Source organism: Tenrec ecaudatus, chromosome 2 (assembly GCF_050624435.1).
Source record: "Tenrec ecaudatus isolate mTenEca1 chromosome 2, mTenEca1.hap1, whole genome shotgun sequence".
NCBI lineage: Eukaryota > Metazoa > Chordata > Mammalia > Afrosoricida > Tenrecidae > Tenrec > Tenrec ecaudatus.
The window spans coordinates 231696675-231724151 of record NC_134531.1 but is presented as its reverse complement, the minus strand read 5'-3'; the positions used below and the strand labels follow the sequence as shown (position 1 = coordinate 231724151).

The 27477-nt window shown below is 42.3% G+C and overlaps 1 non-coding gene and 1 pseudogene across 1 annotated transcript; both read right to left on the bottom strand.

Annotated features, from left to right (window-relative positions):
- Window positions 1-10475: 10475 nt before the first annotated feature.
- Window positions 10476-11724, bottom strand: LOC142441385 (pre-mRNA-splicing factor RBM22 pseudogene; annotated as a pseudogene).
- Window positions 11725-17157: 5433 nt separating this feature from the next.
- Window positions 17158-17338, bottom strand: LOC142441694 (small nucleolar RNA SNORA81). The gene has a single exon (XR_012783047.1). It is a non-coding gene; the product is annotated as a small nucleolar RNA SNORA81 (small nucleolar RNA).
- Between the last annotated feature and the right edge of the window lie 10139 nt (window positions 17339-27477).

Sequence of the window (27477 nt, the reverse complement as noted above, 5' to 3'; positions counted from 1 at the left end):
GGTGACAGTAAAACCAGCCAAACTAAATGAAAGAGAGGCATCCCTTAGTGTCAGTTCTGCTGCGTGACTCTCTGCCTCTTCTTCAGAAGCTCCAGGATGGGCCTCCAGTGTTCCTTTCAGCTTCTCATCACTTTCAAAGCTAAACATCGGACGTTCGAAACTCTGGTGCATAGAACATTGTCGTCAGATCGTGATACCGAGCTCTGGATGCATTTCTAATCACAAATGAACATATCCTATTAATCCATCAACTCAACACTTAATGAACATCGACAAGTTGAAGGTTACATAAAGTAAACAAATATTTCACAAAATAGAGTGCAGTATATTACAAAAGAGGATGAGGAGAAAAATTCAAGAGATTAAGGATAGAAGTATATGTGGGGAGTAAATTTTAAAAACTTTTACTGCTGAGTGAAGGTTTACAGGGGAAATAATTTTACATTCAATAATGCTTACCCATTTTATCTCATGTCATTGGTTGTAACCAACCCCACAACACAATGCCTCCATCCACAGGACACTGTTTCAGAAGTTTCAACTTATGAAACATGATTTATCCCACCTCCTCTCAGTGTTTCCTGATTCCAGGCCTCCCCCTTTGCTAATCGTTCTGAACTTTGACCTTTGATAAAAGCTGTTGGCAAGGGATTTGAGATTTGCTCTTATATTCAGGGTGCTCAGAACAGACCTCACTGATAAGAGGACATGAACAGATACAAAGAAAAGAGGGATGATGACTTGAAACTTTTCGTAACATGAGAATCTGGGCAACTAGGACAGCTCATGATGCAAGGGTGAATCTGACAAGCTTGAAGGATAACAAAAGGGCTATTGTTACTCTGGTGGAAGGAATGAGGGGACTTTGCTCAGTTGCCTAAGGATGTCATAACAAATACCACAATGGGGGAAGTCTTTTAAAAGACACTTATTTTGTCATTGTTTTGTACAAAAGAAGAAATTTGAGGTCATGGTGTCAACCTTGTTGATCCAGTGGCAGTTACATAATCTGTCAACTTGCAAAGGGGTGGAGTCTAGCCTGTCAATCAGGTTGCAGCTTGATGACCTCATTGAGAGGTGAAACACAGATAAATAGCTCACTGGAGGCCAGACACGCTCTCTCTGCTTCATATTCCTCCTGACAAGCCACATGGAGCTACACTGATGGAACCAGAGCCCTGGAGCTGGAGGAGCCATATGGAGACCAACGCCAGCACTGAGATGCTTCCACCATCAAGACTTTCCACCCACTGGCCTGTGATCTTCCTGCATCCAGTGGCTGCATGAGTCTAAAGATAAATGATGGACTAGTATTGATATGTGGCGTAATATCAGCCTTGATGTGGACTGGGCTGAGATGTTTTCTTAATGTACAATTGCTTTTTGATATAAAGTCATCTCTTACACACAATAGTGTCTCTGGATTTGTTTCTCTGGTCAACCCACACTAACACAGATTACGTCTGCGTTCTTTGAGAGAAAAACTGCCATGCCTCATTCCTAGTTTCTAGTGCTTTGGTGATTGTCCACAATTCTTGGCATTCTTTTGCTGTTTATACTATTGGTACATCCATAGTAGGATTCAAATAATTTAACAGCCAGTTCTCTGTCCTAATGATCATGTTAAGTATATAAAAAAAGTTATACTGAAAAGTAGTTTATTATTTCATACAGCTAATATTTAAATAAGAACAATAAAAGAAGTACACAAACTACATATGTTACAGTTTTAAATATTAAATAATACCTGAAAAAACACAATAGAACCGTTAGTTAAAATAGCTCCATATTGCTTCTTGATTAGCGTCTTCTCCTGCAACATGTGTGACTTATCTGTAATCATCTTTCACTGTAGAAATAAGATCCCATTCCTTTAGAGGTAGACCAGTTGGACAAAATTCATAGTTTGATGTATTAAAAATAAGGGGCTTTTCTGAACACATTATTTTTATCTTTGAAAAGCCCTATTCCATTGCTGGGGAGCCGACAGAAATTGCTGTGACAATATTTTATGCTCTTTGAACACTTTCAGGAATTGGATAATTCACTCAGAACCTCGCGTTGGAATCTGGGGCTGACTACAAAGCTGACACAAATGTTAGAGTCTCATCCTTTGGTTATTTGGCATATTTTTCTGTTATGGTTCCCTGTTTGTTTATTGAAGTAACAAAGGCAAATGAACAAAAATGTAGTATTCCATCAAAAGTACGAGGGGTACCAAAAACAACCCCAACCTTATGACCCCTTGATAAATTATTTTTATTTTGGTTTCTATTGTTTGTCCCCCTGGGGTGTGTATGTTGTTATGTGTTGATTATTGCGATTGGTTCCCACTTCTTCCCTCTTCTCCCCACCTTCCCCCTACCCTCCTGGTATTGCTATTCCCATCCTGTTTCTGGATTCCATGTGTCCTGGGCTCTTATTTCTTATCTGTACCTATGCACACATATAACACGCAGTGAAAGGCTTGCTTTGGGTCAAAACAACCTTATCACCTTCAAAGTGCTCTCCATTACACTTAATACAGTTGTCAAACCTGCAATTCCATTCTTGGAAACATTTTTTAAACTCATCTGTTTGAATGGTTGACAGCACCTTTACATGCTTTTTTCTTCACCGTGTTGTTAAATTGCTATCGTTTCATTCAAAGAAACAAAAAGAAGTCCCATGGAGTGAGTCAGGTGAGTCAGGTACATGGGGCAAGGCATGCTGTGCTTTGCCCAAAACTAGTGCACTGAGATGGCAATGTGATCGGGTGCATTGTTGTGGTGGCAAAATCAGTCTCCCGTGTGCCACAAATCAGGCCGTTTTTAGTCTCACGCTGTTATGCTATTTTTTCAGAACCTCTAAAGAGAGAACTTGATTAACAGTCTGACCTGGTGGAAGAAACTCCAAATGCACTATCTCCCTCACATCAAAAAAACAAATGAGCACTGTCTTGATTGATTTCACGTGACAAGCTTTTTTCAGGTGAGGTGACAATGGTGTTTTCCACTGGCTTAATTGATGTTTGCTTTCAGGGTCATAAGAATAGCACCATGTCTCATTATCAGTAATGACCTTGGGAAAAATCTGGGATGCTTTGGAGCTGTTCTTTCAAAGCATGACATGATTCCACTAGATGCTCTGTTTCCTGGTTAGTCAGAACCCAAGGTACAAGTTTCCCAGTGACCCTTTGCATTCCCAAATTGTCAGTTAAAATTCGCTGAGCTGAGGTCCAAGATACTCTAAATAACTTCCCCATCTCTTCAATGGTTCGCCCCAGGTCTTTGAGCACAAGGACATGAATTTTGTCGACATTTTCATCTGTTCAGGAAGTTGATGGATGTCTACAGAGAAGTTTGTCATCAATCAACATTTCACTTTTTGAAATGCGAAAACCACTTGTACACTTTTTCCAGAGCACTGTCCTTTTAAGCCGTGTTCAACATCACAACAGTTCCTACGGCATTTTTACAAGCTGGAAACAAAATTTCATAGCTGCATGCTATTCTCTTAAATGGACCATCACAAGACGAGTTTTGTGGGAAACTGCTTTTATGAAAAAAATTCACTGTGACCAGAGAGACCCTTTCAGGTGATGCCACTGGGTGCACTAACTCAAGGTGAGCGGCTCGATGCTTGCCTAGTGGGAAAATGGAATGTATCAAAGGTCCACCCGGGGAGCTTTTTTCCCCTTTTGTGTGTGTGTGTGTGTGTGTGTTGGGGGGTACCCCATTGTATAATGAGCTTTATGAAATGAATAAATAAATATTACAAATACAGCTCGGTCTAATTTTTCTACCTATGGATAGAATGAGCATTGCTATAGGAGTTTAGACTATGCTGCTGGCAGATGAGCGTTAATACAGGGGAGAGCTGAGCACCTGCACTGGCGACTGGGATGCACGTGGGCAGGGTCTCTGCAGGCAGTCCCCACCTCGCTGCCTTGACTGCCTGCAGATGGACTGTGTGGTGAGTTGCACCCAGGACATGGTGGCTGGGCCTCTTCGGCTCCTTTTCCTCTCTCTGCGGCAGCGTGCGGAGCTGGGACCTGGTGGGCAGGCAGCATTAGGAAAACTGTGATGGAGACTGGTGGCACTGTTGGCACATTCATGGCCATCGGGACGGGCATCTGATGTGACCCAGTGCAGTGCTTGCTCAGTATGTCTACCCGCGCCCATGAACTGTAGCTAATGGACTATAAAAAAGGGGAAAAAATGTGTTTGAGTAAAAAAAAAAGGTGTAAGGAATATAAATGGAAATTTATAATTTCCGTGTTGAGTGGGTGCACAGCCTCTCACCTTAGAGAGAAGCCCGATTGCAAGTGTCATTTTAACAACCAGTTTGCCACACTCAACAAAAATTAGATATTGTTCTGGGGAACGGGTGGGAACCGGCTGAATCCTTACATGGTGTCTTTCTTTACACGTGACTCTCTTTCTATGCCTGCCCATTTTGGTTTGTTTATTTTAAAACAGTAAACCACTACTTGAAATGGATTAAGATAATGTACGAGTGGTTTTCTCATTTCAAAAAGTGAAATGTTGATTGATGACAAACTCTTTCTGGACATCCGTCAACTTCTTGAACAAATGAAAATGTCAACAAAATTTATTGTGGATGAATAGATTAGTGCGTTAAGATTAGACTCACCCTACTTTAGTATGAGTTGATTAACTGATAACATGTGCAGAGAAAAGCTATTTCCTAACCAACATCACCTTCACTAGCATAAGTTCGAGGATGTCCATATATGAGTTTTTGGAGGGACACATGCCATCTATAACAAGAACAGCGGGAGAGATCTAGATGGTAGTGAATGAAATACTTATTGTCACGTAAAAAGTATAGAAGGAGATTCCTTAGGTGTGGCGTGCTTGAAATTGTACAGGTATGGAGATGAACAAGAACGATAAAATCAAGCAAAGGAGTAGCCAGTGAGAAGGAAAAAATTGAGATCACAATTTCCAAGAAGCCACAGCGAGAGAGCGTTGAAGGAAAGAAAGAATGATTACTGGGTGGTTGCTGCAGGTACATCAAACAACAGCCCTGTCTCAGTGATCTAGGGCTGCTCTTACAGAATTACAAGAGGATGCCTTTAGCACATTTATTTTCCCTCAGTTGGGGAAGCTAGGCATTTTTTTAAATTCAGGAAGTGTGAATTCAGGTGCTGGACCTAGAGGAAGGCTTTTTGTGTTAGTTCTGGAGGAAGGTTCTTGCCTTTCTGAGCTTCTGTTCTTGGAAGATATTCACGTGGCTTGAAGCATCTCTCTTTCCCTATCCCTGCTTCCTGGATTGCTTGTTTTAATGTCTTTTATATCTCATAAGAGGTTCAATCAAGACATATCCTATACTAATCCTGCCTTGTTAACACATTGGCTATAATTCTATTGGAGAAAGCAAGTAGAAAGCAAATGTTTTATGAATGATGAGGGTAATAAATGTACAAATCTGCTTGACACAATGTACAGATGTATGGATTTGGATAAGAGTTGTATGAGCCCCTAATAAAATAATTTTTTTAAAGAAGAAATAGAATTATAGCCACTGGCATACAAGCCCAACGAGCACCTGCATCCAGCAGATGTGACCTGGGAGGACTGAGCCGAACTTCTCCCTATGGTTTCAGATGTTACAAATATTTATAGAAGCACACAGTCTCATCTTTCTTTTTTTTTTTTAGTCCCATCTTTCTATGACACACATAGAGATTCAGATTTAAAACATTTTTCATGGCTATTGAGTAAATGCCAACTCACAGTGACTCGATAGGACAGGGCAGAGCTGCTCCTGTGGGTTTCTAGAACTGCCTCTTTATGGGATTAGAAAGCCCTGTCTTTCTCTCAAGGAGCAGTTGGTGGCTTCAAACTGCTGACCTAGCAGTTAGCAGCCCAACTTGTAACTGGGATGCCACCAGAGCCAGTGAAACATATTTGGGGGACATAATTCAGCTTGCAACAAACCACAGGAGTTTAGCGATAGAAAGGTTACTGGTGCCATTGACACCAAAGATTTACTCAAACGCAAAGCCAAACTGACTGCCATGGAGTTGGTGAAGACTCGTAGTGACCTTAGAGGACAGGGAAGAACTTTCCCTGTGAAGTTCTGAGGCTGCAACTCTTTCCAGAAGCAAAAATCTCCATCTTCCTCCAGTGGAGCTGCTGGTGATTTGGAAATGATAACTTTATGGTTAACATTGCCCCACTAGGACTTCTAATGAATTAAACCAGAAGGAAAACCAAGGAAAAACTGCTTTTCCACAAAATGGAAAACACAGAATCAGCAAAAGTTTTTAGTGGGGAAGACAATTTAATTTTGGACATATACCTGCACGAAGCCTACTCATCCATATTAGAGAAGAAAAAGCTGTGAAACATACGTTACATCTATACACATGTGAGGGGGCAGGAAGTTCTAGGGCAAACAAAGACAAATAAAAGAACATGGAAAAGGTTTTTCTGAAAACTTGTAGAAAGCCCTGGTATATTTGAGGGGTTACCCCCACCCCCCCAAAAGCCAACAGAATTTCCCCCCAAAGCTATGTATTTGATTTCTTTTTATAAAACAACCTATCACCTTCAAAGCACTCTCTGTTACACTTAGTATATTTGTCACACCTGTGGTTCCATTCTTGGACACGTTTTTCAAATTCATCTGTTTGGATGGTGCCAGCACCTCCCTCATTTCCCCTCACTTCTTCTACACTGTCAAATCGCTGTCCTTTCATGTCCCTCTTCATTTGAGGAAAGAAGAACCAGGCATATGCAGCAAGGTCAGGCGAGTCAGGTGCGTGGGGCAAGAGAGGCGTGCTGTTTTTTGCCAAAGGCTGGCGCACTGTGATGGCGGCATGAGCGCTGGCTCTTGCTCAGATGCTATATACTGAAATGGTGGAACCCCAACTAGTTCTGTTTGGGATAGTGACTCTGTTTTCTTTTAACTTTCTTTCACGCTGCCTGAATCATTCAATATTATGCCCATAGAATATTTCAGTCTCACAACTCGAAGCTTGAATTTTTTTCTTTAGTTTAAGGTAAGATAAGAATGTCCTTGCTTTTTGTTTTTCTAACTCTAGGTCTTTTTGCATTTCATTGTAATATTTTATTTTGTCTTCTCGAGCTGCTCTTTAAAATGTTCTGAATAGCTCTTTGACGTCATCATTTCTTCTCTTTGCCTTAGCTACTAGACAACTAAGAGCAAGCTTCAAAGTCTCCTCCGGCATCCACTTTGATTTTTTCTTTCCTGTCTTTTCAATGACCTTTTGCTCTCTTCATGAATAATGTTCTTGATGTCTTCCTGTAGCTGATCATGTCCTTTGTTATTAGTGTTCAATGCATCAAATCTGTTCTTGAAATTCAGGTGCAATAGATTCAACATCATTTTCTGGCTCTGACAGATTTGTTTGAGTCTGCTTCAGCTGCAGTCTGAACGTAGAGATGAGCAAGTGATGGTGTGTTCCACCATCAGCCCCTGGCCCATTTGTAGCTGCTGATCTTGTGCTTCTCTATCTTCTCTTCCCATAGATGTAGTCAATTTGATTTCTGTGTATTCCATCTGGAGAATTCAAGTGAGTAGTTGCCATTTGTGATGAAGAAGTCATTGGTTGAGCAAAATTCTATCATGCAATCTCTAGCTTCATTTCTATCGACACGGCTGATTTCGCCAACTACTTTTCCTTTCTCTCCACCCCCCCCCACCCCAAAGTTTGCATTCCAATTTTCAATAATTATCACTGCATCTTGAATGATCAATTCCGGACAGAAGATGTTGAATTCTTCAATGTCTTTATCCATAGCTTGGTGCATAAACTTGAATAATAGGTGGATTGGTTGGATTTCCTTGAAGTCAGATAGACATAATCCTATCACAGACAGCAATGTATTTTGAGACAGACCTGGAAATGTCCGTTTGGGTGATGGATGCAATGCCAATCCTCTTAATTGGGTCATTCCTGGCATAGCAAACCATATGATTTTATGAATAAATATGGCCAATACCAGTTCATGTTATCCCACTAATGCCCAGAATATTGATCTTTATGCATTCCATTCATGCATTTCAAATTTTTACGACTTCCACTTTTCCTAGGTTTTATATTATGGAGCTCAAGGTCCAATTGTTAGATCTGGGCAGTTGTTTCTTCTTGTATTCCATCAGCAAATGAAGATTCTAAAGGTTCTACTCCCACGAGCTTTATTACATTCACTTCACCAGGACCCACTCTACTTTGAAAAAGCAGCCCCGTCGCAGTCACATTTCTAGTGCCTTCTGACCTGAGAGGCTCCTATTCTGGCACCATCTCTGATAATAGTCTACTTCCATTCATTGGGTCTTCAGCATCTGACAATGTTTCCATGCTATGCATAAGGCTTTCAGTGGCTAATCCCTCTGAAGTGGACAGCCTATCCCTTCTTTCTGTTCTTAGTCTGGAAGCTCCACTGAAACTTGTTCACTTTGGGTGAGTCCACTGGTATTTTAAATAGCAGCAAAACACAAGCCACCACAATCCAACAAACTGACAGACAAATGCTGAGAGAGAGAGAGAGAGAGAGAGAGAGAGAGAGAGAGAATAATTTCCAGTCTGGAGGCTTCTCCTGATTCACATGGTTGCAAGAGCTGATTAGGCCACAATTGGCAGCTCAGATGGCAGGCTGTTGGTTCACAGGGTTGTAGAAGCTGGTGAATCCCAGAATTGTCAAGCGAAATGATAGGACTCTTGTCTCAAGAACTAACAGATGTAGGAAACAGTGAACAAAAGGGAGCCTTGGCAGGACAACAGCATATATATTAGACACACATCACATTCCCCAGGAAACTGCTCTTGCCACTTCAGTGAGGCTGTTCCTGTCGTAAGGGTGTGACCGAGTAGGTTTTGAGTAAATGGAAGAATGATGGGAGGCAGCATCTGAGCACCTCTGACTTCACAATTGGAAAGAAGAAACAAATGTAGTGGCTCAAGGCCAATTCCTATGAAGCACAGGTGAGATTTGCTTCCACCCTCCAATGTTCTTTACCAATTATGACATCAGCTGTCAAAGTCCTTGCTACTTCTCTGCGGGCTTCAATGATTCATTGTAGTGGTTACACTGAACTTGCAGGCAGTACTCACTATTATTGGTTTTATTAGGGAAGTTTTCAGGTTACAGTTCATGATCAGAAATGTTCAAAATACTGTTCTTCAATGTAGTACCTGCTTTCAGTGGTACCTGCAGACACACCACTCTGGTCCTTGGCCTCCCAGTTTTCTTCTCCTGATTGAGCAAAGTTACAAAGCTCTTTTAGCGCTATCAATACATGTCCAAAATAAATAAATCGAAGTTTCTGGTGCAAACGCTAGTCTACCTTAAGAAAGTATCAGCCTCAAGATATTCGGCTTTAGTTTTCACGGGTTGATTAATTGAGCCTCCACTGATTATGCACTTGGAAGGAACCTATTCCACAAGGAAGCCTCCTTCCCAAAGGTATTCAGTTTTACTTGCTCTGTGGGCTAAGAGGTTCATATCTCTGATGAGTTCTCTTGCTGTAGCTTCTTTGCCACTCTTCTGGTATCATATCTCTCTGTCTCTTACATCAAGGAGATTCAATGTGCAAGAATCTTGGATTCCAAAGAACATGCTCCTGGCTTTACTTTTTTTTTTTTTGAAAACTGACCCATTTTAATTATTTTAAAACAAAACGAAACACAACATTACATTTCCTTGACCCTCTACAACTCAGTTCTATCCAAAGGCTCTACGATCAGACCTCCCGCCCCTGCACAGCACAGGGAAGACACAGGAAGGTGAATGCTTCAGTTCAGAGTCCCGGCTGAGTTGGGGCTCCCAGGCACACACACAAACACGCCAAGCCTGTTTGTTTCACAGGTGTGGTAAATAATTTTGATTCCAAACACCGGGCTGCTCTGGTCATACCCAGCTCCCCAGAATCTGGATATCCTTATGATTTGGAAGCATATCAGGTCCCGTCCTCTTTCTTTGTGGTTGGCGGCACAGAGGAGTCAAAGCACAGCCAGAGTTCTTGTAGCAATGAGGAAGAGGAGACCCCAGCTGCTGGTCTCTTTCTAAGGGGTGACTTTGGAAGAGTCAAGTCCCGCTCAGGTCTCCACAATGATTAGTCCTGGTTATCTTTCTTAGGTAAGAAATAGGAAAATACCCAATGGACAGAAAAATGGACAAAAGCTGTTTTTGTTTTGGACTGCAGGTCAAGCCCCCCCCACCTCCGAAAAAGGTAAAAAAGGAACATGTCGTTGGGATAATAACGCCCAGCGCTCCCAGCACAGCTGGGGGCAGTCATTAGGTCTCCTTAGCAATGTGAGAGCAACAGCCTGACTGCTCCGGCTTATTGGAGATCTGTCCGTCCTTCAACATGAGAGGCCGGCTGCAGTTCTGCCTGCCCCACATCTGAACACATTCAGCTACCAGGGAGACTACAAAGACGGAAAAAATAGCTTTAATCCAAGACCCATTCCTGGAGTTTGCTAGCGTGGCACCGGTGTGCTAGGGACTGCTGTGCTTGCCGGCGGCGTGGGCCCCATCCGCGGTGGGTCCTGAGAAGGGTAGTGGATTGGTCCTGGAGCCCTCATGAAAGGAGGGGGTGGTCCCATGCGGTGGAACACGTGTGGCCCAAACCCTGGGGGCAGGGGCGGGGCGACGTTGACCACAGCTGGAGGACCGCTCAGCTCGGAGGTAGGTTGAAGTAGTTGGCAGAGGCTTCTTCTTCAGCTGCAGGAGGCGGCGGCAGAGCGCCTGGCAGCCCGGGCACGGGCTCAAGCTTGATTCCGGAGTCTGTGGTTCCGTCCTCCTCCTTTTCTTTTCCTCGGGCAGCTTGGGATCTGCCCCACTTCACTTTGAGTCTGCGGCCATTGACAATCAACTTATTAAAGGACTTCTCAGCAGCCACCTCTGCGGCCTGCCTGGTGGCAAACTGAATGAAGGCACACTGCTGCCTCTGAACGACAGTGACCGTCCGGATCTCTCCACTCTGGTAGAAGTGATTTCTTAGGTCTGTCTCAGTAATGGTGTCGCCTAACCTCCGACGTACAGCGTGGCGATGGTCTTGTCCTCTGGCGTGTCCAGACGGGGCATGGTCGACGCCCGCTTTAGAAGCTTATCGGCACGGGGCCGTTGACGCCGTAATAGCTGTCCTTGATGTTCTGATCAGCAAGGGGGTCGTCTGGATCTGTAGGCTTCTCATGTCTGTAGGGACACTCCTCTCCTCTCTTGCACTCGCCTTTCACCCGGAAGGAGCAAATGTGGGGCCGGTTCCTCTTGTAGTAGGGTGTGGTGCGGGCCAGTTTGAGCAGCATATCACTGGTGGATGTCGCTTTCCCAAGCATGCCAACTGGACGTGTCCCATCAGAATTAGAAATCTCTCGCTCCATGTTCTGCGTGTAGTATTCTTTGTTGACATCTGATTTTGGCATATCATCTTTAAAAGGCAATCCGGCGTCACGAACCTGGATGGGCAGCCCATATTCCAGGTCCAACAGGCAGGTCTGGCGGACGTTTTTCAGTTTGCTGCAGGTCTGGCACACCTCTGTCTTCTCGAAGCGCATTCGGACTCCAGGGCACCACCGGAACCCTGTGAAAGGCCTGGCACAGATCTTGCATTCTTTGCCGTAGTTCTCTTTGGTCATTCGGATATAGGGGTTTTCTCCAAGACACGTCTGGCACAGAATGGGAAGTCCGCATCCTCCCAGTTCTGCCTGTTGTAGGTGTTGGAACCCAGAGACGTCACCATCTTGGGGCGTCTGGCAGCAGCGCAGCTCCTGGCTTTACTTTTTTGATGGTAGTGTGATCCCATCATTGTTGTTTCTCCAATGGTTCATTTAATACCCAGTAGGATGCCAAAATACAGCAATTCCCATATGTCTTATCTCAATGGTTTTATCCAGTCATTCGATGGAAGATACAACACCTGGCTCAAATTATCCATTGTACCACAATAAGGATGTAACTTGAGTCAAGCCCTATTGTGAGACTGTGACTCAGGATATACCCACACTTAGGATTTACAACACATAAAATAGAGGATAATTACATTATATCGCAAAATGGAGGGCAACCACACAATCTGAGGAATTATGGTCTCACCAACTTAACACATAACATTGACCATCACAAATAGCCACTGGACACATAAGGCTATGCAAATTTAAATAAATTAAAATTAGATAAGCATAGTTACGCAGTTATTCTAGTCACATTTTAAGTGCTCAGTGGTCACATGCAGTCAGTGACTTTAATTGATAGCACCACCATACATCTGATTGTCTTAGAAATTCCTATTCAGTAGACCTCAACTATGGCTATGAAGGAAGGCAGAGGGTGTAAGTTTATGTAGGTAAGTAGGTAGATAGAGTGAGTAGACGCTGGTGAAAGGTCTTCAGTGATTATTTTGCTTTCCACATAAGTAGAAAATAAGGTCCTGGACTGAGTGTCAGGATGGGGAAGGAAGAGTTGAAGCTTTGTGAGGAAGGGAGAGAATATTTCTCTAGATGGTAGATAGATAGTGAATGCACATGGGAAAACCGGTCAGAATTCCCCTTGAGAGTGGCCTTTCATTTAAACAGCCCAGGCTCACACTTCTGCTGCCAGCTGTGTGTTCCTCTCCAGTCCCATCCATTCTCACCAGGCAGTGTGGAGGTCGGTAGAAAGTTGGAGCTGGTTCAGTGAGTGGTTCTTCTGACAGCACTTTAGAATTGCCTGAAGCTTCTTTTTAAAAATTCAGAAGCCTCACCCCCACAGCTAGAGGTTCTGATTTCGCATTCTGAAAATGGGGTTGGATATTGAGCTACTTGAAACTCCCTAGATGATTCTTATGAACAAGCATGCTGAGAACAACCTTAGAATCAGAAGGTAGAGCGTCTGCAGAGAAGCTGTAGAGAATAGAGGAAATTTGCTTGGTTTCCACAAGGTGCAAGGAAAGGAGTCAGCATCGTGGATGGAGGGAAAATGGGATACAATTAGAGTGTATTCAAGGATGAAGGGTGAGATGCTGTCATAGTTACATAATCTCAGGTCAACTTGAGGGTATTAAAAGTCAAGGGTTGGAGTTTAGCATGTCAATCAGGTCACAGCTTGATGACCCCATTTGGAGGTGCAACAGGGATAAATGGCTCACTGGAAGCCAGACTTTCTCTCTACTTCACATCCCTAATGCCAAGCCACATGGAGCCACACACATGCTTCCATCACCACTGGATCCTCAAGAATTTCCACCAACAGGCCTGTCATCTTCCTACATTCAGTATACTGTGCTGTGTGAGTCTAAAGAGGAATTTGTAGACTACGATGGGCATATGGACTTATATCAGACTTATGGACTTGATCTAGGCTGGGCTGGGATGTTTTCTTAATATATAATTACTCTTTGATATAAAATTCTTCTCTATACATATATGAGTCTCCCTGGATTTGTTTCTCTAGTCTACCTGGACTAACACAAACTAATCCAGGTCTTCTTAGGCAACTAAGGCAAACTTACTACCATGTGTTCTGGCAGTATGGTTCAAATTAGCAGAGTCAACAAAAATAAAATTGCCCATTTCAGGTGAGCAATTTTAAACTTTCTAATTAAAAATAGTAGCCACATTACACAAAGAAAGAGGGAATGAGTAAAAATAGTTTCCATAATATCTTTTATGTAACTCAACATATCCAAAATATAATTTAAATATGTAGTGAGTATTAAGAACTCAAGTGATATGTTTTCCTTTTAGATTTAATATTTCATGTGTATTTTACACTTGTCACATATCTCAATTCAGATCAGACACATTTCAAGTGCTCAGTGGCTGCTTGTGACTGGTAACTACCATATAGGACAGTGTAGGTCGGGATGGGGAATGGTGAGGCTGTGAATGCGGGATGATTTCTTTCAGAGCACAAAAACTTTGTACTCTGTGTAATATTAAGATATATACACATGTATTAGGCCGGGTTGACTAGAGAAACAAATCCAGAGACATATTTGTGAGAGACATTTATATCAAAGAGCAATTATATATTGAGGAAACATCCCGGCTCAGTCCAGATCAAGTCCATGAGTCCAATATTAGCCTTTGGGTCTGACACTCATCCACAAATCCCTCTTCAGACTCACACTGCCACATGCAATGATGCGAGCGGCAGGAAGATCACAGGCCAGTGGGTGCGAAGTCTTGTGGATCCAGTGGTGGTGGAAGCATCTCCAGGAGTCTCTCAGGTTTAAGTGTGGCTCCAGCAACTCAATGAGGGAGCGGACAGCAGGAAAGTGAAGCAGAGAGAGAAAGGCTTCCATAGGACTCAGCAAGTCTCCATGTGCCTTGTCCGCAGGAAGACGAAGACAGAGAGAAAGCAAGCTCCCAGTATCCTCATGAGAAGGCCATGTCCACAAGGGGGCATCATCAGCTGTTACCTGAGTGACAGGCTACACTCTACCCTTACATTTTATCAAGTTGACATGAAATTATGTAACTACCAACACAAATATAAAGTCTTTGTTTCTCTGATATTTCCCTTCTTTTACAAGTTCCTCATTCTCTCCTACTCCTGTCCCCCATTTTCTCTGGAATTTTCTGGACTCTATTTGCATTAAACTTCAGACTTACGAATTTACTCCCTGAATGACTCTTGTCAAGGTATTCACTATGACATTTTTGAGGGTAAGCTAATAGGGTTCCAGTTCCTATATGCAAAGGCAAATTCCACACGAAACTTGCTTAAACATGTCTCTGTCATCAGTAGATGACTGCAGACAAGTTTTCACAGTCATAGCACTTGCCTTAGTCTCATTAGCGCACCTTAAAAAAGATATTAAAAATATTGTATGACTATGTACTTGATTAGGGTGCAGTATACAGGAGGCAAAATTATGAATAATTCTTATGTACAACTAAAGTCCTTAAGAGAATGAGTCACTAGACCTGATGAATCAGAATCTTAATCTCAACTGGCGTGATACAGTTCACAAAAACTGTTCCACCTTCTACTTGTATAAGTAAAAACTGGGGTCTTAAAAGTTTGTGAGCAGTCATGGCTCTCTCCCCATCCAGAGGAAAGAAGACAGAGTAAAAAAGAAAGACACATGAAAACAGTTAGTACAATGGAATAATTGACCACGAGTCCCTTGGTCTTCACACACCTGAGACTTACATGGTCCTTGGTTACCACTGCCAAGTGTTCTGAAAGAATCTCAGTAGAAGGTCTTGGACTGAATGGGAGAAAAACATGGAACAGAGCTCAAAATCATAAAACAGACCAGAGTTACTTGTTGGAAAGACACAGGTGAGAACTCTAAGAGAGTGACCCTCAGGCACCCTTCAGGTCTGGAACTGAATTCACCCCTGTGATAGAATAATCAACTATTTAATACCAAGGGTCAGCCTTACCCGATGACAGACTTTAGAAGGTTAAGAAATAAGGAGGAATGGAAACAGGAAGAATGCAGAATAAGGAATGGCACATTGAGAGGAAAGCAATGAACGAGTGGAAACAAAATGTGTAGGAGTTGTTGAATGTAAAACAGATCATCTGCTCCGGAAACCTATCCACAAGAAAGAGTTAACAAATAAATAGAGATTGCATGATGAGCAGCTAACTTAAAGAATGATCTTTCTATCAGTCTTTCATGGAAAACAACGTTAGTGAAACTTGCATAGAACAAATCAGAACCATGAATGAGTCTTGAATTTACCAAACCAAGCCAAAGAGTAAGGGCCAATCAAGACAGTAGTTTCCAAAGGGCATTTCTGAGTTAATTAAATGTAAGGCAGAGCGGTCGACTCAGTAGGTTATGGTCACTATTTGTTTTCTTTCTTTAATTACCAAAGGGTTATCTTGATAATTTTTTCAAAAGACACAAGATGACCACAATACTTACTATGAAGAGTTTTTCAGAAAATGGAAATCTACATTGTCTGGCCGGACCTTGAATCTCCCCCACCCATGCAGAGCTGATCAGAGTTGGCTGAAACAACTAGCAGAGAGTGACCTTGAATCTCCCACACACCTGCGGGCTGACCAGAACTGGCTAATGTAAAGCAGCTTTGCAATTTTTTTTCTTTCTTTTACTCACAGCTCGTTTTGGTCATGGCCCGTTTTGTTCACGAACCATTTGGCTCAGTGCCTGCTTTGTTCTCATCCACTGCTCTGCACCCGGCACAAATACACCGGGAACCAGGAAGACACCTTACATTCCAGAAACCAGGACATACCTGTATCTCCCAATCTTGACTACTTTACCTTATATGGACTCAAGACAGCACAGTTACATGTTCCCTGCTATATAAACACCACTTCTGTAGCCTGGAGCGTGACTCCGTCTGCCCGGACTGTGGGGAGAGGTCAGATGCTTACAGACATCCTCCCCGGGGGCAGTTAGTCACAAGACTACAGGGTAGGCCTCTAGGGCAGTTAGTCACCAGACTATATGGCAGGCCTCACTCCCTGCTACTGGGGACAGTAAACTATTCCTCCCCGAGGCCTGCGACCAAGCGTTCTCACCCTTCCAATAATGATCTCTATCAGTTGAGTCAGGGAACAGGCCAAACTGACTCTGTGACATCCAAAGTTAAGTGATCCCCCCATCTTATCACATGTATACCCCCAATCCCTCCTCTTACTATTGCATGTATGTCCCTAGACCACCCCCTCTCATTACTGTATTACCTATGGCACAACCCCTCCCTGTGATGTATGTACTCACCTGTAATTAGGGGGCTTGCATGTCCCCGGAGAATATAAAAAGCCTGGGCTAGCATTTAAGAGGGCTCTCTCCTTCCACGTGGACCATCAAGTGGGGCTGAGGTGAGCATGCTACCATAAAACGTATATGACTCCATTTATTTCAATATTTCACTTCTATCTCTCATGCTCTCTATAACTTTACTATGATCTTTACTTATTATCGCTGTACAATTGCGCCTACCGGACCCGTAATGATGTGTTAGGGGCTGGCTTCCCCTGACACTGGAAGTTGTGAACTGTGGAACTTTGCCCAGGCTGGGTTTTTCTCCCTAATAAAGCCAGTTTGCTTAAATTCGACTGATTTGGTCTCTGGCGCCTCTCTACTACCTTACATAGGTTAGTGAGAAAAAGGCCAGGGCAGTTAGAGCGACCTGCCCTGCCTCCCCTTATAATGATGAATGTGTTTATTCTTCGAGGGTAGCCAGGGTTATTCTATAGGAATTTTTTTTAGACTTATCGCACCAAATCTTATGACGAAGGATATTGGGCATGAAGAAAGAGGTCCGCGCCAGTCTTTCCCGATCAAGTGCAGTTTCACGTTTCTTCCTGTGTGTGCTCGGCCAGCATTATTACAAAAACCCAGCCAGTGCCCCAGTTTCTGTAATTTTAGCATCGTGCTTATATAAGAGGGAGCTACAGAAATTTCTTTTGGAAATCTTACCCCATCTACTCTAAAGCCCTGATATTGCCCATTCATATTTATTTTAGTTCCAAAATCTCAAAGAATATTGAAAAGTAATCAGATTTGAACCACTCAAGAATGTCAAGACTTCCCTTTTGGTATGGCATAAATCAAAGATCACAGAATTCTTCAGAGAAGACGTGGAGAGATGGAAAACTGCCATCAGAAGTGTATAGACCTAGTTGGAGGTGTATAGAGAAATAATAGTTTCACACATTTTGTTTAACAAAGATTTCTATGATATTTGTTGCAGTACTTTTTGTCTTACTTTGTACATCACTCAATCCACTCCTTGGTCACATTCCTGAGAGCAACTGGGACTTTGATGAGAGTCTGGAGAAGGACTGTCATCCAGGACACACAGCTTGAAAACAAGGTGTGTAGAACTAGAGTGAGACCGTGTCTCCTCGTTGGGTGGCATTAATACATCGTTTTACAAGAACTCAGCCTGCATGAATTCTTCCAGTAAACCTATGGTTCTCTTGACTTGTAGACAGATATTTAACAGTTCTGTCTTTTTCATGTTAGCCATTGATTTCAAGCTGTATCGTCTCTATTTCATACTTAAAAATATGATATTTAGAAAACTCAAATGAGGAACATATTTTTATTTGTTATAATAATCTATCTTATTATTTTCTTAAGGAATAAATAACAAGATGAACCTATAAAATATAAGTAATATTGTTGTTACTTTGTTAATAGCATTATATGATTAGCCACTCTTCTGAAATAATTAAAAATCAATATTCCTTGTCATCACCTAAACAGATATGTTTTCCTTGGGCATCTTTGTGTGAGTTTGTGAACACAGGACTACCAAGTACCCATCAGTTCAAATGCTGTGAAGATTGCTCAGCCAGGAGTGATTAGATCTAATTATGTTCTTATCTAACCCAATGTAGCTTGGCCATAATGTGTCCATATCGTGAGAGTCTTAGTCCGATGTTCTGCTCAACTCTAGAAATGCCTTGTCAGCACATTTGTCTAACAGCAGCTGGACTGACTACATTTCCTGCTCCCGAAATGTGCTGCAACATTTCCCTGCACCCGAGAACTGTCCGGGAAATGACTCACATGATTGTGAGATCTGGTAAGCCCCAAACCTATGTTCAGACATCTATGTGAAGTATATTTCTCATTCACAAGGCTGAAGAAGCTGGGGAATCAGGTCAGATGAGAGGACAAATCAAGTCCCAAGACAGAGAGCTAAGGTGGAAGCAACCAGACACCAGATCCAGAGCCAGAGGGGGAACTTTGCCAAAGTTGTCCAGCCCAACTATGAACAACAAACAAACTCACTGTCATTTAGTCGATGCCAACAACCCTGTGTTGTTAAGTATCATCGAGTCAGCTTCGACCCATAGCAAGCCTATGGGTAACAGAATGAAACACTGCATGGTCCTATGCCATTCTCACATTTTTTCTTATATCTGAGATCATCGATGCAGCTACTGTGTCAGCCATCCTGTAGGATAGGGTAGAGCTGCCCTTGTGAGTTGCCGGGACTTGTCATTCTTTACAGAAGTAGAAAGCCTTTCCTTTTTCCCGCGAAGCAGCTGATGGTTTTCAACTGCGGACCTCACAGACAGCAGCAACTGCGGACCTCGCAGACCAATGTGTAACCACTGTGCAACCGAGATGCAGAAAGCCTGAAAGCGAAACCAGGTCTCATTTGCATAGCCAGGCAAAGAAGCCCACCAGTGCTGTGTGAAGTTGGCTATCCAACTCCGGGGCTCACAGTCTTTTCGGGTGGTAGCTGGTGTATGATAGGTATCCCTCGGTGGGTGACACCGCACTAGTCTCTTGCGCATGCTCAGTCATGAAGTAGTGATCACAAAGATGATGCTTTGCTCTGTCTGCCACTTTGATAGATGTGCGATTTTTGCTTACTGACATAAAAAAATCAGGAAAAGGACATGCTGATCACCTCTGTGCACTTTAGCTAGGCTAACTCTAGTCTCAGCCAGATCCGTGATCCCAGCCTCTTGTTTTCCTCCATTCAGCAGGCAACTGGTAGTTTGCCCATTGCATTCACTTCCCCCACGTCAACTCTGAGTCAGAGCAAGTCGACCCGGCAGAGGAGCATTAACTCCTGTGGGTTTTCTAGGCTGCAATTCTTCACAGGAGTAGAAAGCTTTCTCCTTCTCCTTCAGTGTTTCAGAATACTGACCTTGTGGTTGGCAGCTCAACGCACCCCCTCTGCCCCACAGCTCCTTGGCCTATTTAAGGAAAAGCTTAAAACCAGAAGTTAGTTCTTATATTAACACAGATTTCAAAGAAGATCGTTAATCTGCAGATGCATCTCCAAGGAAACTAAGCATAGTGACTTCAGTCCCATCTTCTAGTCATATGAGGACTCAAAATATGCCTCACCTGATACTCATTAGCATAACAGATAACTCACTCCAAAATGGGACTAACCATAGGTGCAGAGGCTAGGGTTTATTATACATCACAGAATAGAGGACAATAGCTAGAAGGACCATATCAAGTAATTAACTACACTACTAGTCTTCGGATTAGCATCTTCACTATGTAACACATTAAAGTTGCAGATTTGCCTATGCAATACATCATTTGATTTCTTTATTACTTCCTCAATGGGCTTTGATCGCAGATCGGAGTTAAATGAAATCTGTGACAGCTCCAATGCTTTTCTCCCTTTATCATGAGGTTATTTATCAGTTGTGAAAATCTCACACAGACACCCCCTTTTCATTGTGTTGTAATTTATCCTGAAGGCAATAGCCATTGTCTTTCATCAATCAGTGCTACAAGGCTTCACTGTCTGCAAGGAGGTTTATCATCTGCATATCACAAGGTGTTAAGGAGCATTACTCCAATCCTGATGTTGCGTTCTTCTTCATATTGCCCAGCTTCTTGGATCATTTGCTCAGCACACAGACTGCGTAAGTAGGGTGTGTTAGGATAAGTTGTCTAGAGAAACAAACCAGTGACACTCACCTATGTACAAGAAAGAACTTTATATGAAGAAGTAATATTATATCCAGAAGGTTCCTCAAGCCAATTCAACTCAAGTCCTTAAGTCCAGTGCAGGGCCGGGCCCTCTTCAAACTCACTGCAGGCCAGTGATGCCCAAAGGTGCAGTGAAAAGCAGGGAGCTCACAGGGCAGCTAGTGTGGAGTCACATGGCCACCAGGTTGGTGGAAGGGAGCCAGCAGCTCTCCAGGTTGGGCAGCCCACAGGTGGCCACCCCTGCAGGCAAACACAGAGTCTGCAGGAGGAAAGTGAAGTGGAAGAGAGAGAGAGAGGAATGTTCCCAGTTTCTTTCTAATAAAGGCCACACCCTGAAGGAGGCATCATCAGACTGTGAGCTGATGGACAGACTGAACTCCACCTCTTGCCTGGAGTGTCTACTTGACACAATATCTAACCACCACTTACAGTGAAAGGATATAACCGTGACACATACATTTCCTGTTTTTAAACCAAGCAGTTCTTCTTTCTTTTGTGTGAATGGCTGTCTCTGTTATACATGTACAGGTTCTGCATGAGCACAAGGAAATACCCTGGGTTTACATTCTTCAAAATGTTATCCACAGTTTGTGATGATCCACAGAGTCAAATGACCTTACCTAGCCAATAAAATACAAGTAAATATCTTTCTGGTAATCTTTGCTTTCAGCCAAGATCCATCTGACGTAAGCAAAGGTATTCTTCATTCCAAGTTTTCTTCTGAACCTGTCCTGAATGTCTGGTCGTTCTCAGTACATGTACTATTGCAATAGCTTTTGAATTATCTTTAGTAAAATTTTACTTGTCTCTGATATTAATGGTATTGTACAATGATTTATGAAATCTGTTGGTTTTTTTATTGGCATAGGCACAAATATGAATCTCTTCCAGTTCGCTGATCTGGTAGCTGTCTCCTCAATTTCTTGGCATAGACAAGTCAGTGCCTTTAGCATCGCTTCCGTTTGCTGAAGCATCTCATGTGGGGTTCCATCAGTTCCCAGAGACTTATACTTTCTCCAGTACCTTCAGTGCAGTTTGACCTTCTTCCTTCAGTACCAGCAGTTTTAATCATATGCTAACTCCTATAATGTCTGAACATCGACTGTGTTTTGGTACAGCGACTCTATATTCTTCCATCTTACTTTTATACTTCCAATATTTTGCCCATAGACTCCTTCAATATTGCAAATTCAGATTTGCAAGATTGTGGGTTTCTTCAGTACTTTCAGCTTAAGAAGTGCTGAGAGTATTCTTTTGTTTTTCAAACTCCAGGTCTTTGTACAGTTTATTGTAATACTTCACCTTGTTTTCTTGAGCTATCATTTGAAATCTTCAGTTCAGGAATTTTGGTTCATCATTTTTTTCCTACCATTCATCTGTCGGTTTGTCATATTGTGGTGTGTGTGTGTGTGTGTGTGTGTGTGTTGCTGTAGTGCTTCATAGATGGCGCCAATTCTAGGTGGAATAAAACTTACAACTAGGATTAAGGAATAAAAGTATGCCTTTTTTCGAAAGACACTAACCTGGAAACATTCTATTGCTTACTTTACTTGAATAAGATTTTACCTCCAAGCAGACAGCCTGAATTGGACCCAAGGGAACCATTTGTCATTGTCCATGCCATTAGGGCCAGGGATTGGAAAAGGATTCTCAGAATGTCCCATTATGGGACACTGCGTCAGGTTATTTTCACGTTCTTCTTGCCTTATTCCCCTGTTTTTACTGCTTTTATGCATTTCCATCAAACAACACAATTGGGCATAGATATTAAGCATAGAATTCCACATACCACACACATATGAGTTAAAATCTGAGTCCACCAATCCCCACAAGGTGATTCCATGTTGGTTAGCTATGCTAGATTTCATACCATCCTATATGAAATGAGTATAACACAAACTATTTCGGGGCTTGTCCTAAAGCTGAGAGGTAACATATGCCAAGTGCTTAGCACACAATGACATAGCAATTAATAAATTTTTGTTGGTTATTGAAACTATGTACTTGCTATAGATAAGAGCTAAATCTTTTTCCCCTCAATTTGGTAGTTCATGTTATATGGTTACAAAGCATTTTCTATTTCAACAATATTTACATGTATAGTTAATTGCCATGAATTATGCTCACCATGTTGTTCAACCATCACCCTTATTTATTCCACAATTTAATCATTGCTTTCAGTGTATGCTAAGCATTGAGTTCTCTTTCCTCCTCTCTCCTGACTAGCCCTGGTAATCACTGTGGCGTCTATAAACTTGAACATTCTAGATATTTTATATAAGTGGGAGTATATCATGTTAGGACAAGGACTTTTAGGCTGGTTCAGCACAGCACACAGGCACAGATCACAGTTTGTTAAACAGACTGAGTCTTCCTGAGCTCAGAGGGGGACTTGGAAGTAGGCCAGGGAGAAATGAGTGCCCAGTCTGTGCTAGCTCCATGAACGCCTTAAATGAGAATCCTTTCGTCTGAATTATTTCAGCCTTCTCTGGATTTCCCTATAGCTGCAGAGAAGAGTTCTGGTGGCATAGTGGCGGAAACACAGAACTGCTACTAACTATAACGCCAGTGGTCCTGCTTTGGGGGACCTTTTTCTGCCAAGGACCATTTGGATATTTAGAACATCACTATGGGGCCATATTGTTTAAACATTTTATTAACTCACCCCTAATGTGACACCTAGAACTGCTTCTCTTTGGTAAGGTGTGTGGTAGCTAGCATTGATGGTTACCTTTTACAATCTGTGGGCCAGACACTCATCCCACCTCTGGGCTCACCAACTTCTCTGTGGGAGAAAGATGCAGCTTTTTGTTTCCATAAAGATGTTCAGTCTCAGAAATGGGACAAGTTCTATGGACAAGTTCTGCTCTATCCTATAGGCAGTAGGTTTGGTGGGTTTTATTGTTGGAAGGTGAAGAGTCAGTGATTCCACATTCTTCTCTCTACCACACTTTCTTGTGTCCACTAGAACCATCCAGTGCCTGGAACAGTAGCTGATGTGGAGCAAGTGCTCAGAATTATTAACACAGTGACTACATATTCAGAAAAGTTAGGGTTCTTACACGAAAGTGTGTCAGACAGATGAAAGTGGAAATTAGGCACTGGGTGGCTCTAGTGGGCACTTTGGGTTCTAGCGTAGCCCTGATGGGATAGTGGTTACACATGGGACTGCTAACCATAAGATCAGCAGTTTGGAAAAAAAAAAAAAAAGATCAGCAGTTTGAAACCACCAGCTGCTCTGTGGGAGAAAGATGAGGCTTTCTTCCCCCATAAAAAGTTACAGTCTTGGAAACCTACAGGGGCAATTCTATCCTGTCTTGCAGGGTCTCTGTGAGTCGGTATCGACTGGATGTCAGTGATTTAGAGTTTTAGGTGGCTGTGAATTAAAGTGTTAGTCCCTCATATATCTGTCAAAGTCCTGACGCCCATGCCTGGACATGAGATCCTTTTTAGAACAGGGGGTTTTCTATAGAGGGGGCCATGGTCAGTGTAGGATGTTCCTTAAAATGCATCACTACTGTGGGATATAAAGAGTAGCATGGACACAGTGAAGAGTGAGTACAGAGGGGGAGACAGATGCTGTCCCCGGAGGAGAGAGGAGAGAGATGCAGCCATAACTCCAGGGCCTCCAAGGACTGGCAGCTACGAGAAGCTATGACAGAGAAGGAAGGATCCCCCCTGGAGCCATACTCAGGGTTCGCACTTCTCCCTTTTGGAACAAGGAGAAGATACATTTCTATTCTTCACAGCCACCCCGTTTGGTATTCCTGTTATAGCAGCACCAGGAAACCAAGCCATCGACCTCCCAGGGTCTAGATCAGTGATTCTCAACCTGTGGGTCGTGACCCCTTTGGGGGGATTGAGCAACCCTTTTACAGGGGTCGCCTGATTTATAAAAGTAGCTAAATTACAGTTATGAAGTAGCAACAAAAATAATTTTATGTTTGGGGGTGGTCCACAACATGAGGGACTGTATTAAGCGTCTCGGCATTAGGAAGGTTGAGAACTGCTGGTCTAGATGGAGCTCAACAGTGTGGTAACTACTTTATTTGCAGCAGAAATAGTTGTAAGTTTCCCTAAGGCAGAAACCAAAGATAACAAGTAATCTGCATCCTTCTTGGCTATCTAAATACATCAATTCCTCAGTAATTGGCATGGGTATGTTTCAAAGACCAAGTCCTTAGGTAAAAATCTGTGTTAAAAATAACTTTATCAGTGTTATGGTAAAATGGAGGCTGATTGTGTTGGATCACAAAGTGGAGTATGCCTACATCATTGCATAGCTACCTGACTGCATCATACCTAACTACCAAATCCCTGTGCTTCCAGTTCTTATCTGTACCAGTGTATATCCACTGGTCTAGCCGGATTTGTAAAGTAGAATTGGGATCATAATAGTGGGGAGGAGGAAGCATTAAAGAACTAGAGGAAATTTGTATGTTTCAGCATTGCTATACTGTACCCTGACTAGCTCATCTCCCCATGACCCATCTGTAAGGGGATGTCCAGTTGCCTACAGATGGACTTTGGGTCTCCACTCTTCACTTCCCCTCATTCACAATGATATAATTTTTTTGTTTTTTGATGCCTGATACAATTGACACCTCATGATCACACAGGCTGGTGTGCTTCTTCCATGTGTGCTTTGTTGCTTCTCAGCCAGATGACTGCTTATTTATCCTCAAGCCTTTAAGACCCCAGATGCTATAACATTTGGTAGCCGAGCACCATCAGCTTTCTTCACCATTTTGCTTATGCACCCACTTTATCTTCAGCGATCATGTTGGGAAGGTGATTATCACGGAATGGCAGTTTAATAGAACAGTGTTCTTGCATTGAGGAAGTACTTGAGTAAAGGCCCAATATCCATCTGCTACCTTCTAATATTGTGCTCAATATAACCTAGTGTTGGGCAGCTAAAACTATATATGATGAAGGAGATGTGTCAGAGTATCTTCATGAAGTGGATTGAAGTAAAGAACTCTGAAAGAAGAAAGCAGATAAAATTCAGAGTTGGCTGGAGGCTGGTGCTCCAGTGATATGGACCCACTCACACCACAGCCTTGAGAGGAAATTCTTTAATCTCCAAGTTCATGCCTGCATTTATCTTTCAACTTCACCTTCCATGATTCATGAAATAAGCCCCTTTTTTATCTCACCTCAAATCCTTCCATAATAGTTGTCTGGAAATAGTCGATGGATCTCTGAAGAGTGTTGTTGTTTTTGTTATAGCCTTCTAAGCCTGTGTATGCATTTCTTCACAAATATTGTGAAGAAATGTAGTATAGATATTGTACTGCTGTAGAAGTTGCATATTTGCAGTTCTTTAATGGAATATGGGTGGTTCTATCAGTGACTGTGTGGCTGCTAATGGAAAGGTTGGTGGTTCAAATCTCCTAGCTGGTCCACTGGAGAGAAGACATGGTGATATGCTCATGTAAAACTTACAGCATAGAAAATCCTATGAGGAAGTTATATTCTATCTCATTGGGTAGCTATGAGTTAAAATTGACTAGATGGTACCATGACTACACATGCTATTTTTATTCTTAATCTTCATTTGCTGTCTCTAGTACAGACATGTACAGAGCATATTCTAAATGCCATAGCAACCCTTCAAGTAGGGTATGTAGTAGACCCCCAGAGCCCTCGTTCTTATTCTGTATCTCTTATTGATGTAGCAACAAGGAAGACCAGGGTGTAGCCTTGATGCCCAATGATGGTCCCTAAATGATGGGCTCAGTCATAAACATGCATAGATACAGTAGAGCAAGACACAGAGTTTGTGTATTCTTAAATCCATTTGATCCTCCTTTGAATAGTCTTGTTCCTTTAATAGTTTATTCCACTGAAGTTAATCCATTGAAAGGTTACTTATACATAAATACTCTATGACATGAAAAATGAGCAAAGAAGGTGTCATAGACCCTGAAAGGCACTAAATATCCTATCGAACAGGCTAGCAACCCTATAGAACAGAGTAGAAGTAGTCCTGTCAGTCTCCAAGAGTGTAACTCTTTACTGGAGTAGAAAACTCTATGGTGTACAAGTCTACTCTGATACTTATGGGCTCTCTATGAATAGGAACTGACTTCATGCCAACTCATAGGAGGGAGTCAGCTAACTGCTGGGGGAGATGTGCAATAAACTCTGGCAGTACCTGGACTCGTTCACTCAATGCTATTGAATAAATTCCAAGTCAGAGAAACCCAATAGGATAAAGTAGAACTTCTTCTCATTTTTTGAAACTGTGAAATTTTATGGGAGTGGAATGCCTCAATTTTCTTTCATGGAAAAACTGGTGGATTTGAACTGTTGACCTTATTTTTAGTAACCCAAGTCCTAACCAATTATGCCTCTAGGAATCCATCAGTATAGAAGCAGATAGGAAAGAACTTGTCGACTCCTTGGCCTTAAGGTGGAAAAATTCCAAGTGTCTGTCTTATTCTGAGGAGCTCTGGTGGCATAGTGGTTAAGTGTTGGACTGCTAACTGCAAGGACAACAGTTTGAAACCACTAGCCATTCTGAGAAAGAAAGACAGGGCTTTCTACTCTGATCAAGCGTCACAGTCTTGAAAACCCACAGAGGCAGTTCTCTCCTGCCCTATGGGGTCACCAAAAGTCACAATTGAGTCAATGACAGTGATATATATATATATATATATATATATATATATATATATATATATATATATATATAAACTTACTCAGGATTCACTGTGGGAGCCTACCAAGGCTAGGCTTTATCTTAAACCCTCATTAACACACCCCTGTTCCCTCCCTCTCTTTCACCATCCCTCCCTTCCTGTTTTTTTCCTGAAGCACTCCCTAGGATAAAATCTCTGGTTCAGACTCAGTGTCTAGGAGACCTCAAATATTACTGTATTTTAGAATACCTATTATTTCAAAATGAGGACAGATACTGAAAAAAATATTAAAATAAAATTATGTAAAACTATTTTCACAAAGAAAAGGGCACTTGCAAAGTAATAAAGGATTCATATGTCAGTAAATGACATTCCTCGTTGATGTTTGGAAATTGTGACATGTAGTGAAATTGTAAATGTGAACATTGTACACAATTATTGACATCCAAGTAATGGAAGCATG